The 13,486-nt window shown below is 37.9% G+C and overlaps 1 pseudogene; it reads left to right on the plus strand.

The window, feature by feature from the left end:
* Positions 1 to 10,046, plus strand: part of LOC129676848 (zinc finger protein 709-like) — a 51,775-nt pseudogene extending 41,729 nt beyond the window's left edge.
* The last annotated feature ends 3,440 nt before the right edge of the window (positions 10,047 to 13,486 follow it).

Genomic DNA, 13,486 nt, shown 5'->3' on the forward strand with positions numbered 1-13,486 from the left:
TATTTATTGTTTTAGTTCTGTCATTTGTTTTAGTTCCCTTCCTTTGTTTGTCATCTGAGGAGGCCAAAAGAAGTCAGATGATCCTGTGGAGATGAACCAGCTGTTGTGAGCTGTTGTATAAGTAGATACTATGAACAAAAGTTAGGCTTCCTTTTAGAATAGGAGGAAGTGTTCTTATCCACTGAGCCATTCCTTAAGCCCTCTCGATTTTTTTTAAATTGATATAAGTAAATTTGGGGAATCTGAGATTTAGCTCAGTGGTAGAAAGCATGCTAATCATGTATAAGACCAAAGATTTCATCCTCAATGCTGAAAAAATAGTGCTTGTTTTGTTTTCCTTTTCCTCTTCAGACAGGACCTCATTTAGCTGAGAATGGTCATAAACTCACTAGCCAAGGATACTCTTGAACTTCTGTTTCTCCCTCGTGTCCCTCCTGAGTGTTTGAGGCAATGTCACCATGTCAAGATTTATGTGGTGCTGGGCTCCAACCCACAGCTTTATACATGCTAGGCAAGCACTGTACCTACTGAGCCATATTCCCAGCCCATTTCTTTCTGTGAAGTCACAGAAAAAAATCACATTGCATTTTCTAAAATCTCTTTTTAATTCTTAATATTTTTGGCACCGTTTCACCTGCAGGACAGATTGTTCACTCTGCTGCATGTTGAATAATGGGCTGTGCAACCATCCTCCTTAATTCCAGGGGGAAAAGACAAATTGTCTACTGAGTGCTAGAAGACAGAAGGTAGGATAGTGGAGGATAGGCAAAAATAATGATGAAATGTAAATCTGTGAATATCTGGAAAAGATCTGATCCTGAAATGGAAGCCTGAGTGAGGAATCACTAAGCCTTCTCCCTTCAGTATACTCTAACCCCAAGGGAGGTACTCATGTCACTCAAGACTCATTGGCGAATCAGGAACGTGCACCTCCATCCCCAGTCAGAGGAAGAGGTGGGTTCTTCTGGGAGCCTTGCTGTCTGTTTACTCTGTAGCTGGGCCAGTTTGAATGGTAGGTGTGCTCTGAGAGAATTGCAGGCGATTTCCAAAGTCCCACATGGTGAGTATGTAGCCGCTGCTGGTGGAGCTGGAGCCTGAACGGCCAGAGCTCCTGTGCAGGGTCCTTCCTGGGGCTGGGTGGGAACCTGCAGCTAGAAGCAGCCACAGGAGATATCCCTTGTCCTAGACATGACCATTGCGGGAAGGTGGGGGGGGGGGTATCTGAATATTTTTACTATATTGGGTTCGGGGTGGAAACTTAGGAAACTCAATTTGGGAACAGAAGATGAAAGTGAAAGCTTTATTTTCGGGGCTTAGGAAGGTGGCCATTTCTGGATCTGAATGCATCCAAGAGGGTAAGGTTTATTGTATATTTAAGGGTTAAATCCACAACGTGAGAGGTCCTTGGTGAGTATTGGGTTGACCAATTCAATTTTAACATTGTGTGTTCTTCTAGGGTGTTTCTTGTGGAAGCTGGGCCTGATCCAGAACAACTGGCCTTAAGGCTGTTAACTGTTTTCCAAGACATTCGATCTGGAATCCAAGGTCCTTATTTTATATCCTTAGACATTTGATCAGGATCTTAAGTTGATCAGGGAACAATGAAGTGAGTCCTCTGTCCAGTAAAAAATGAGGGTTTTGCAGGCAATATATTTTTTACAATTTAAGGCACCTCGGTTAAGGCAACAGCAAGTTTAAACAGTTAACAGAAAATTAGGAAAATGTTTCAAGGGGCCATGTGGGAGATAGCTCTGCAAGCTTGAGAATGTGAAGATGTTTAACCTTGCTAGCATAATGGGGGAGCAAAATATAAGAGTTGCTTGGAGAAGGCTGAGCCTTGGAGGCTGCCTCCTTGCACAGTATTGGGACTGCCTGTTCAAAAAGTATTTACAGTAGGGGCTTGAATGTAGAAATGTCCTTGGAAGGATGCCAAACTCAGAGAAGCCTAGTTTCTTCAGTATCTTCTAAATATTCTGCCCTTGGAGTATAACATGAAGGTGTAACATTCATTGGGAGTTAATTTTGTGGAGTTGTAAATAACATGTGTTGAGTAGCACTTCAATAGAAAGCTATGATGTAAAGGAGTAGAATTATTGATGTACAAGATTTACCAGTGCTTAGGAGATAGGAAGTCACACTAAGTCATATATAGCTAACGGGTGTTCTAAAACATCGCACTGGGAAGTAGGAGACAAATGTTTGTTCACTGGGATTGGCCACAAATTTGATTCCAACCCATAACCAAGGAGACAGCCCTGTTTCACCCAGGTATTGGCTCATCTCCATATGAATGCAGGCATCTAACTGGCTGCTTAATGGGCCATTGCAGAATCATAGACAACATTAAAGCCTGAAGTGCTGTAAAGTTGCAGGTTTTTTTTTTGTTTGTTTTTTGTTGTTGTTGTTGTTGTTGTTGAGAAAAGCATATAGTTCTGCCACATAGACAAGTGACAACCATTTGAAGAGGGAAATTGCTGTTGTGTTGAGGGCTGGCCAGATCAAACAAAGCTTTCCCTGAGATCCTCAGGTATGAAGAATGACATAACTGCTTCTCACACTCCTCAGATATGCTTGGCAGAGCAAGTATAGCCTGGGGCCTAGGCCTTGGGAGAATTCCCCCAAGATTCTGAGGTATTGATAATAAAAGAAAACTCCTTTTCTAAAACCCAAGTATGTGCTTGGGTGAGCAGTGGAACTAGGGCATTTGGGGAGGTTTGCTTAAGATTTCTGAGAAAAAACAAATTCCCAACACATGGAGCTATCTATCAGTTCCAAGGCCACTGTGGTCTTGGAAAACAATGTTCCCCTTTTGCAGCATTGTTTTTATGAGACACCTCATGATTTTATCCCATTGTATGGGAGTTTCTGATCAATTCATAGATGTCTCTTGTTTCCTTCCATTTCTCCCCTGGAAGTAATATACAAGATGCTAATCTTCTAAAAAAGTTTAGTTATAAGACATGGCTTGCCGTGGACCGGCACAGTCGGAGTTCCGCACCCCTGGGAAAATCAGGCATTCGGATATCAGGTTAGGCACAGATAGGTGAAATGACAGAGACCACACCAAGTAATGTTGGTTTGGATCAACTGCGATTTACTGAAGTCAAGCTAGCACTTATATAGTGATTACATAAAAAAGCATCTTGAAGTTGACATACTTCCTGGAGCATTCAGACTTTTTACCAACAACACAAAGTTTACATTTTAACTGAAAGAGTAACCTGGTAGAAGCAGTGTCTACAAAAATTCTTGGCCTAAAAGCTTTTAATCAAAGCAAATACAAAACCTTAAACTAGTGGTGTTTATGCAGTTTACTGCTACTAATTAGTGAGTGGAAGGCCAGGGGCTGCCATTGCCCTCCGAACCAAGTCGGCTAAAGATTTACAACCCCCCCTAGAGTTAACCATTGTGGGGAATTCCTCCTGTTTGTCTTGCTAAGGATTTACAAGCTTTCCTTACAGATAAGATGCTTGAGTTAGCCTGTCTGTAAAACTCATAGTATAATATAAAACCTTCTGACCTTCTATGTTTGCCTATCTTCTTTCTGCCTCATCATAAACACCTGTGTTTGGTAATGGTTTTGTAGTAGTTTTACTGTAGTGGGAATATACAGAGCATTATCCTAACAGATCCTGATTAAATATTTTCTTTAGAAAGCCGTAAAACTCTTGCCCCTTTACTACCTACAGTGTTTGGTTTTTCCACAAGCAATTCCTGATGCTGAATCTGATTTATTACCTCTCCTAAAATTTTATTTTCCTTCTACTCTTATTTGCTAAAGCTTTTAGTAATCTATTAGAAATGTGTTTCCTTGAATAGTTGTGCGGTTCCAAGAATCATAAACAGCAAAAAAGCTCATCAATCCAATCTTGCAACCGAGTAAGTGTGGGACTTTCAGAATACATCTTTTTGGCTTAGGTGGCCATGTTAGGGTTCTTGCTAGTGACCTCCAGGGAGCATATTTCCGAAGAAAACGTATCTCCCATCTAGTAGTACAATCTATTGATATGCTACACAGACGATGCTGGAGAGGGTGTAGCAATGGCTTGTGGAAGACCTTCTCACTCCAGCTTTTATATTTTCTACTTTCTACTTTTTCTATCATTTGGAAACTCCAAGACCTTCCACTTATGATCTTGGGACTGAAGAATAACCTGATGTATTAGGAGAGTGCAGTACATAAATAATTCTAGGAATATCTTTGCTGTACATGTTCCATCTGCCTAAGTGGCTAGACTTGAAATCTATAGTTCATACTGAAATTGAAAGACTTAAGGATGACTGTGTATAGGGAATTCAAAATCTGTTCTAAGCTGTCATCTCTTTTACCATGAACTAGAGCTGGATGCATGGTACTATTAAAGAGATTTTTTTTTTTTACTTAACCATTTAATTGTGTTTGGAGTACCTTCTCCCTGGGTATGCATATTAATTCTAGAACAGTACATCTTCAGCCTTTTTGAAAAATATTTCTCAGACAAGCTATGTTGGCTAGATCACAGTCCTGGTCTATTGCTACACAGAGCAATTACCTTGTTCAAATTCCTAAATTCTTAAGTTAAAGACTGTACCACAGCATACTTTTAAAAATTACTCAATTGAGTCATGTAATGAGCTCTCTATTTTTGTGTGCAAAGGGAAGATAGGTTTGAAAAATGAAGGTCAAATTTTTAGAAGTTTTCAACATTGCTTTCTAAATTTGTTTTATTTTCTGTGAAATTTCACAAACATTTCAGAAACTCATGTCAAAGAAAAAAATGTGGATCAAACTTTAACAATAGTTGATTAGCATTCTTTACCCTTTCCAGTAATAGCAGCCACAATGCTGTATCTTAAGGAACTCAATTCCAGCATACAAAATGAATATCTGAGTTGCAGAGGTGTCTCAAGTGTGCATGGTGTTATGCATTTTGATAGGGCAGATTTCACATCTTGTGCTGTAATCGTTGTGGCAGGAAACAGACATTAAATTACTATTTAAAATTGTTTTGTTTATGGGCATCAGTGGCACTCTTATCACTGAATCACATAAGATACAGTAGAATCAATTGTTATTCAGTGCTAAGCTATTTTGCCACCCTGATGTTTTTTATATTTTTAGTTTTGTTGTTTGTGCTCCTGTTTTTGAAGACAAAGTTTCTGTGTGTAGACCTGCCTATCATGAATGTAGATAAGTAGACCAGACAGGCCTTGGACTTCAAACTCTCCCTGACTATGGCTCCAGAGTGCAGTGATTAAATGTGTACCAACAGGCATGTATTTTTTTTGTGGTGGTTGTTTTAACATTATTTGCAGATGGTCCTGGAATGTAGGTTTTTGTACATGTCAAGCATATGCTGTTGTTCTGGTCTTCATCCACATTTGAATTTTTAAATTTGGCAAAGTATATTCTATTTCTCAGAATGGCATATGTTTATCACATTAATACTTCCTGAGTCTTCAGAGTCATTGTGTTCCATGTGCATGACATTCTTTCTACCTATCTGTTTGTTTTGAAGTTTTAAATGAGTGAATATGAGTATTTTACCTGTATGCATTAATATGCCACCTCTTGTATACCTCGCAGTAGTTAGAAGTAGTCTTCAGGGCAATCACAAGATGACTTTAGAGCTTCTGAAGTTTGAGTAATGGATAATTTTGAGCCCCATATAAATACTAGCAATTGTGTTCAATTATTTTCCAGACCAGCAGGCGCTCTTCACTGCTAACCCATTTGTTCTGCCTTATGTTGTTTATGCATCATCAACACTTGAATTGCTAATATTTCATTTGTCCATTTATAAGTTTTTAAACATGCATATCCTTTTTGTAAGATCATATAAATATTACAGTTTAAACTGGGACCCTTCAGGTTTTTAGAAGATGAATACAGAGCTAGGATGAATATATAATTCTTTGTAGGAAATTCAGCAAAATCCCCTGAGGTCTTTCATTCTTTTTTGTTCATAAGAATGACTATTGTAGGGGAGACAGGACCCTAATATGTTTGTATGCTTGTCCTAGGACACATAACATAAACCAGGCTGGAATCCAGTTTAGTGAGATACACCTGTCTTTGCCTTCAGAGTGCTAGGATTAAATGCATCAGACAACACTCCCAGCTTCCCCATCAATTTTTGTAGTTAGTAATTGTTCATACAATTTCTTGGATTTGTGTTCAATACTTTTCTTCTGTTTGTTGCCTCCCTCTTTTTTCTCTGTGAATTGGCATTTTTCTTGCCAGGCTATATCCTATTCGAAGGCTACAGAAAATCCAGAGGTGAACCTCATTATTCAGTTGACTTCTAAAAGGACTTAGTGATTTCATTAGGACTTCTGTGTCAGGAAATAACTTGGGGAAGCACCAGAATTTTACGAATATATTTTCCATGATGTACACATTTATGGTGATGCCACTGTCATGCTTTCTGTTGTACACATGTATGGAATATTTCAGGATGCAGGGACCTATTATGATGTATATGTGAACTTCACTCGGGAAGAGTGGCCTTTGCTGGATCCTTCCCAGAAGAGTCTCTACAAAGATGTGATGCTGGAGACCTATGGGAACCTGTTTTCTATAGGTAAGGCTGTTAATTTACTTCACTTTCTAAAACAATGGGGCAACTCTTGTTTTATTTATTAATGTTCTTCTGTAATTTTAATTGTAATGAAGGAAGAATAAGCTGAATGAGTCAGCCATCATTCTGCCATTCACAGAAGATAGTATCGTAAGATTTGTTGAATTTCTTATAATATACCATACATTTTCTGGTACACATTTTAGGTTACAATTGGGAACACCATAATATTGAAGAATGCTGTCAAAGTTCTGGAGGACTTGGAGGGTAACTTTCATGTACAAACTGATGCAAGTATGTGTTTTCATGGTGCCTCTGAAGAAATATTAATGTGTCCCAGATGTTTTAAAGAAAAGCAACAGTATAAAAAAAGCTCTATTTTAAGTGTATTGAGGATTAAATTCTCACAAATCCAAATACCTCAATGTCAGGTATCTTGATTTGTGTTTGCAAGGCTTTCCTCTAAGAAAACAGACAAGGAAACCATGCATTAACAGATTTTAGCCATCTGAATCATAGGCACATCAGAGCTATGCTGTAGAATTCCAAATCTGTATTGTTTCATGCCACACAGGCATTGCAAAATGAATGTTCATTGAATAGGTGATAAGTATATGTCCAGTAAACTTCTAATAAGCAAATAATGCACAGTAAAGCTGGTGTTATTCATATACATGCTTAGTAAGAGTGGCAGTTTATGAGGATTAAGATGCTGTTGTGGAGAAACCTTTATCCTTATACCACATGTCCATGAGGAACAAAATGTCAAACTGTATGAATGTAGTGATCTTGTTATTTTTTCTTTCAATAGGTATATCTTTTGTCAAAATAGTTACAAGCTATGTGAGCATAGGGATACTGAAAAAAGCAGCATGCTTCTCTCTCTGAGAACAGTCAGAAGATGTGTAGTAGTCCCTACTTTGAGTACATTTTCTAAATGTGATACAAGATTACAGTTACTTTATTATTAGTTATTAATTAGTTAATAATGATTAAATTGTTATTAAAAAGTGAAAAAAAATCACTGTTCAACCTATAGGAGTGAGGTTCTTGTAGGTCTCCAGCATATCAGGCTTGTAGGGACTTTTGTTGGAGCAAATCTAGCAAAGCATACTCTTCCCGAGTGAAGTTCACATGTACATATATCATCATAGGCCATTGCATTCTGAACTATCCAATACATCTACAACAGAAAACTGGACAATGATAACACAGTGAATCTATAATTCATTTTTAGTTAACTCATTAATTGTTAATATGTTAATTATAAACTGTATCACAGTCACAAAATCTACTCTAAGTGAGAGACTACTAATATATTAAACTACTACAATTATTTTTTCAACTTCATTGGGAATACATCTACAATCTTACACTGTGGAAAAATCCCTATAAGTGCTAGGAAAGTGAAATTTCTTCTGTTTGTTCTGGTTCATTTTACTAATGTAATGTGAGACACTCTATAGAAAAATCTGTTAATGCAATCAGTATAATAAAACTCTGAGTTCTTCCAGATCAAGTATTTAAAAAACCTCATAGAAAAAGTATGCTAAAAGCCATGTAAGTATCTTCAAAGATGCAAAAAAACCTATAATGAATAGGAAAGTTATGAATGTAAACAAAGTGATAACCATAAGATCTGATTTTTCTTTACAATTAACCCAAATTATAGAATTAATTATAAAGATAAAAAAGATTTATCAGTGTAATGAATATGATAAAGCTTACACATATATCAATTATCTTTGCAGGCATGGAAGAACACATACTGGAGAGAAACCCTATGAATGTAGCCTGTGTGATAAAGACTTTCCAGACAGTGGTCATCTCAAAATGTATAAGAGAACACATACTGGAGAAAAACACTATGAATATAACCAAGGTAGTAAAGCCATTTCAGGGGACAGTCAATTCCAAAGACATGAAAAAACACATACTGGAGAAAAGACCTATGAATGTAACACAACTGGTAAAGCCTTTTCATTTAACAGTAGCTTCCGAATACATAAAAGAACACATACTGGAGAGAAACCCTATGAATGTAAGCAGTGTGGTAAAGCCTTTTCACATCATAGTAGTCTCCAAATACATATGAGAACACGTACTGGAGAGAAACCCTATGAATGTAAGCAGTGTGGTAAAGTCTTTTTGTATCACAGTAGTCTCCAAACACATAAAAGAACACATACTGGAGAGAAACCCTATGAATGTAGCCATTGTGGTAAAGCCTTTTCACAAAACTGTCATCTCCAAAACCATATCAGAATACATACTGCAGAGAAACCCTACAAATGTAATCAATTTGATAAAGCCTATTCACAACGTATTCATCTCCATAACCATAATAGGATGTATACCGGAGAGAAACCTTAAGAATGTAACCAGTGTGGTAAAGCCTTTTCACAAAATTGTGATCTCAAAATGCACAAAAACACACATACTGGAGAGAAACCCTATGAAGGTAACCAAGGTGTTAAAGCCATTTCAGGAAACAGTCATCTCCAAATACTTAAAAGAACATATATTGGAGAGAAAACCTTTAACTGTAAAGAGTGTGGTAAAGCCTTTTTGTATTACAGTAGTCACCAAATACATAAGGGAACACCTACTGGAGCAAAACCCTATGCATGTAACCAGTGTGGTAAAGTCTTTCACAAAAACGTCATCTCCAAAACCATAAGAGAACACATAAAGGATAGAAACCCTACAGATGTAATCAATGTGATAAAGCCTATTCATAGCTCATTCTTCTCCAAAACCATCAAAGAACACATTGGAAAAAAAATGAAACACTATACATGTAACTGTGGTGAAGGCTTTTCAGAAAATAGTTATCTCCAAATACATAAAAGACACATACTAGAGAGAAACCCAAAGAAGGATTTTAATAATTAAGCCTTTATATTTTTCTATACAGCCTTCATTATCACAAGAATTAACACTGCACTGAAACCCTGTGTATTTAATACAGCAAATGAAACCTTCACATTTTCATCAGGTAGAGATGTAATAAACTAAAATTATCAGCAGTTACCTGTATATCTCACAACGTAGTTTGATGTTCTATGGATGTGTATATATTATGTGGTATTCCACAAGTCTTCATTCTTCATGTTCTCAGTAGGAATCCATTTGGCACTTTATCTTGAAGTACATCTCTCTAATGGAATTATGTAGTGATGCTAGATAATGAAACAGCTATGAGATCTTTTTTAAAAATTCTGGTCCGTGTGTGTATGTGAATTTCTTGTTAAGGAATTGTAGACGATGGCAGATATGTAAAGAGTGGAAGCAAAGTTTGTGAGGTCTAATTTTGGTCTGCCTTCATGGTGATCAAAGGTCATGTTGCCAGGTTTACACACCATGGACATTTTTGACTGAGCCATCTCAGTGATTCTCAAATAACATTGGTTGAAACATTAAAATGTAAATATATTGTTTTCTCAAATTGTAATCATTGTCATCTAAGGATTGAGAAAAACAGGAAAATTTGAATAATAAATCCCATTTGCAAAGAAAAGAATTTATTGCTATATTTTTTGAATGGGTTAATTTATTTTTTTGGTGTATGTTATGGGTTCAGAATAGTCACATCCTGACTACTCAGACTTAGACTCAAAGTAGTTTATTGAATGCTGAAGAAAAACTGACTGATCAGGACACAGCCTGGATTTGGGAACCAGATTATGACACCAGTCTGTTTCTAAGGTAGACCTCTCATAAGAAAAACCGTAACCAGGTGAGAAGAAAGGGAAGGGTAGATTACATCATCTATCTTAGCAAAATACAAGAAGAATTGATTTTGTTCCAAGTGTTATGTGTCTAGGTAGTTAGACAATGCATTTTAAGCTGATGAGTTGGGAAACAGGCTTGGAGACTTTCCAGTTCCCCATCATTCTAGGAGAAAGGGACATAGCAGGGTATTATGGTTTTGTTTAAGTAGCGCATAATATCATTAATTCAGGCAGAATGTTTAACATGTGTTGAATTGTAAGTGAAAGGCTATTCAAGCACTCAGGCTGGCATAGCTTGTGGTCAAAATGGAGACTTAAAAACAAAATGGCTACAGTTATGTTAGGTAGTAAGGCGTAGACACGCTTGGACATGTATCTATGTTGCTATGACCAAAGAAGTAAACAGTTGTTCATAACATTTCTCAGAACCATAAATATATAGCAAAGAATTGTCTCAGTGGTGAAGTTGGATGCCTGAAAACCTGTGTTCAGTATCTCAGAGACCTGTATGACTCCTACATGTTTTCTCCCATTTGTACACTTGGGCTGTGGCATGTGAACACTTAGTCACCAGCACATACCTAAATAATTTTTAAACCTAAATAAGGGCCAATGCCGTCACTTTAACCAAAAGACTCCCTGGTTCTCATTTCTAGAACTCATATAATGAAATAGATAATAGACAACAATAAGTTGACCTCTTACTGCCATCTTCATACCAAGGCGCACACACACACACATATATACATACAATCGCAGATCATATATTTTTAAGAGGATGAAATTTACAAATCAGAGAATAACCCAATTATTGAGAGTACCTATGAAATTATTTGCCAGATCATTATTACAGGATTTAAAGAATTATTACTACTCATGAAGGCAATAAAAAAATAATAAATCTTATTTTATCATTTCATTCTCAGTTGGGATTAGAGGAGCATGTCTATAAGCTCAGTACCTGGGAAACAGTGGTGGACCTACCTGTGATCTTGAGGCCAGGTTGGTAAACATAGTGAGTTCCAGTACAGCTATGGCTATGTAGAGATATCCTGTCCCCAAAAGTTTCAAAAAATAAGAGTATATCTCAAATTATGGAAATGTTTATGGTATATTCTTACCAGACTGTACGAGGTTTCAACCAATCCTTTTGTCATGTTTACTCACATGAAGAGAACTGTGTTAACAAAATAGGAAGCAATGAGAGAAGTCCATTTACAGAGGGAGAAAAAAATAATTGATTCCTTCAACAACCATGTAGTGGGGACTTGTTCACCTTCAAGTGCTAGGAGACAAAAGCCCTGATGGAACATCTCCATCCTCTGCTTTGTGATGACATATTTGGGAGGTGGAGCATTAGTGGTTCTGCCTCTCTTGAATATCCAAATTTGGTTCCTCTCACTGACATTGGATTGCTCAGAATTACCTGTCTTTCAAGGTCCATTGCTTTGATGCATTCTTCTGTCCTCATAGGGCACCAGATATGCAAATGATGAAAAGACACATACATGTATGTGTGAGATTCAATATTGTAAAAAAGGTTTTCTTAATGTATATATTATTTTTAATGAAAATATAGGTGCACAGGTTTTGCCAGTGTCTATACCAAGTACATGTCAGGTATCAGTGGAGGCCAGAAGAGAATCTGATCCATGTGATTAGAGTTTCAGAGTGTTTTGATCTCTCCCTTGGGAATGGGAATCAAAGCTAGGTCCTGTGGATGAGCAGGCACTGCTCTGAGGGGCTGAGCCTTCTCAGCCCATGAGCATGGCATTAATTGCACCCTGTAAATGTTTGGTCCTGTGTTACTCTTTCCCTAAGCCCTGATGATCCAGAAGAAATACAAGACTGATATAATCAGAAACTAACTTAGACTTAGTTCTTAAAGAAGATCCTCACCTGAGACCTCCACCAAATTAGGCAAGTGTCTAAAATATGATGAGAGAACTTGACAAAATATGTCATTGAGCCCTTGACCAAAGGCAAAAGACTGAGTTTATCTCACATGTGTTAAATAGGCCTCAAGGGGAGTCCATAAGGACACATGTCAGATGTATTCTGGCTGGAGTTTATGCCTCCTGTAAAGTGAGAAAAAGAACTTCCAGGCTTGAAGACTGACTTGTCTGAATGGAATTGTATACTGATTCACCAGTGCTGGCAAAATATTTAGTTAGGAGCCTGAAGTGGTGATTATTCAAGATGACATGTTGATTGCTATCAGGGGAATCCTAGACTCAAACAAAAATTACTCTAAGGTTGGGGAAATCAGGCATTTACAAATAACTGTGGATAATGGGTAGACAAATAGTGAGTGAGCTTTGAATAAGGGAAGAAGATTAAAAGGCTAGAGAGCAATGCTTGGGGGTGTACCTGAGAAGTAGCTGCCTCTGTCTGTCTCTATGCTCTGTATCTGCTTAGCTCTGGTGGGTCAGACCCTCTAGGTCCTCCACTCTTTCCTTTCTTGGAAACTACATGTATCTCTGTGTAAAAAGGTCCCTTCAGGCCTCCACTTTGTGGTCTGCAATTGGATCTTTTTTGCATTTTTAATTAATTTTTATTATTTATTAAAATTTATTCAATTTATATCCTGGCTGTGGCCCCTCCCTCTTCTCCTCCCAATCTCCCCTCCCTTCCTCTTCACCCCCTATGCTCCTCCTCTAGTCCACTGATAGTGAAGGACCTCCTCCCATTCTATCTGACTCTAGCCTATCAGGTCTCTTTAGGACTGGCTGCATTGTCTTCCTCTGTGACCTAAGAGGGCTGCACATCCCAGGGGAAGGTGATCAGGGAGCCTGCCACTGAGTTAATGCCAGAGACAGCCCCTACTCCCCTTACTAAGGAAACCACTTGGAGAATGAGTCTATGGGCTACATCTGAGCAGGGGTTTTAGGTCCTCTCCATGTATGGTCCTTGGTTGGGTTATCAGTCTCTGAAGGGGACCCAGGGCCCAGGGGGTTTTGTTGTTGTTTTTTTGGCTCTGTTGGTCTCCTTTTGGAGCTCCTGTTCCCTCCAGGTCTTTCTATCTCCCCCTTCTTTCACAAAATTCCATGCATTTTGCTGAGAGTTTTGCTATGAGTCTCAACCGCTGATTCAATGCCTCGATCAGTTTATTCTTTCAGAGTCCCATCTGTGGTAGGCTTCTGTCCTATTCCCTGTCTTCTCCTGCTTCTGATGTCTGTCACATTTGCTCTT

This window comes from Psammomys obesus, unplaced genomic scaffold (assembly GCF_907164565.1).
Source record: "Psammomys obesus unplaced genomic scaffold, mPsaObe1.curated_primary_1811, whole genome shotgun sequence".
Classification (NCBI taxonomy): Eukaryota; Metazoa; Chordata; class Mammalia; order Rodentia; family Muridae; genus Psammomys; species Psammomys obesus.